Here is a 1,894-nt window from a genome sequence, read left to right on the forward strand (position 1 = left end):
CAACCGAACATCCGTGTATAAAGTTATTGTCAATTCAATTTTCTCAGAGCTTCGGATCAAAATTTTGAGCGTCTTAATATATTACAGGACTCAATCACACATCCGAGTAAAAAGTTATTGTCGTTTGAATTTGGTACGAGCTTCCGTTTTCAATTTGGAGCATCTCTCGATAAATTATGACACTCTCTCGGGCATCCGAGTAAAAAGTTATTGTCGTTTGAATTTTCTAAGAGTTTCCATTTTCAATTTGGAGCGTCTCGATATATTTTGGGACTCAACCGCACATCCGTGTATAAAGTTATTGTCATTTCAATTTGCTCAGAGCTTCTAGTCTCAATTTTGAGCGTCTCGACCCCTTACCCGATTCAACCGGACATCCTTGAATAAAGTTATTGTCGTTTGAATTTCCTACGAGCTTCCGTTTTCAATTTGGAGCGTCTCGTTATATTACAGGACTCAACCGGACATCCTTGTATAAAGTTATTGTCAATTCAATTTTCTCATAGCTTCGGATCCGATTTTTGAGCGTCTCGATATATTACGGGACTCAGTCAGACATCCGAGTAAAAAGTTATTGTCGTTTGAATTTGATACGAGCTTCCGTTTTCGATTTGGAGCATCTCTCGATTAATTACGACACCCTGACGGGCATCCGAGTAAAAAAATAATGTCGTTGGAATTTCCTGAGCGTTTCTGTTTTCAATTAAGGAGCGTCTCGATATATTACGGGACTCAACCGGACATCCGTGTATAAAGTTATTGTCATTTCAATTTGTTCAGAGCTTCTAGTCTCAATTTTGAGCGTCTCGATATATTACCCGATTCAATCGGACATCCGAGTAAAAAGTTATTGTCGTTTGAATTTCCTACGAGCTTCTGTTTTCAATTTGGAGCGTCTCGATATATTACAGGACTCAGCCGGACATCCTTGTATAAAGTTATTGTCAATTCAATTTTCTCAGAGCTTCGGATCAAAAATTTGAGCGTTTCGATATATTACGGGACTCATTCAGACATCCGAGTAAAAAGTTATTGTTGTTTGAATTTGATACGAGCTTCCGTTTTCAATTTGGAGCATCTCTCGATAAATTACAACACTCTGTCGGGCATCCGAGTAAAAAGTTATTGTCGTGTGAATTTTCTAAGAGTTTCCGTTTTCAATTTGGAGCGTCTCGATATATTTCGGGACTCAACCGGACATCCGTGTATAAAGTTATTGTCATTTCAATTAGCTCAGAGCTTCTAGTCTCAATTTTGAGCGTCTCGATATATTACCCGATTCAATCGGACATCCGAGTAAAAAGTTATTGTCGTTTGAATTTCCTACGAGCTTCCGTTTTCAATTTGGAGCGTCTCGATATATTACTGGACTCAGCCGGACATCCTTGTATAAAGTTATTGTCAATTCAATTTTCTCAGAGCTTCGGATCTAAATTTTGAGCGTCTCGATATATTACGGGACTCAATCAGACATCCGATTAAAAAGTTATTGTCGTTTGAAAATTGATACCTGCTTCGGTTTTCAATTTGGAGCATCTCGATATATTACGAGACTCTTTCGAACATCCGAGTAAAAAGTTATCGTCGTTTGAATTTGCTACGACCTTCCGTTTTCAATTTGGAGAATCTCGATATATTACGCGAGTCAATCGGACATCCGTGTATAAATTTATTGTCGTTTAAATTTGCTACGAGCTTCCGTTTTCAATTTGGAGCATCTCGATATATTACGGGTCTCAAGAGGACATTCGAGTATAAAACATATTGTCGTTCGAATTTCCTACGAGCTTCTTTTTTCAATTTAAAGCGTCTCGATATATTACGGGACTCAATCGGACATCCAAGTAAGAAACATATTGTCGTTCGAATTTCCTACGGAGCTTCTTTTTTCAAT

The sequence above is a fragment of the Glycine max genome, unplaced genomic scaffold (assembly GCF_000004515.6).
Source record: "Glycine max cultivar Williams 82 unplaced genomic scaffold, Glycine_max_v4.0 scaffold_51, whole genome shotgun sequence".
NCBI classification, from domain to species: domain Eukaryota; kingdom Viridiplantae; phylum Streptophyta; class Magnoliopsida; order Fabales; family Fabaceae; genus Glycine; species Glycine max.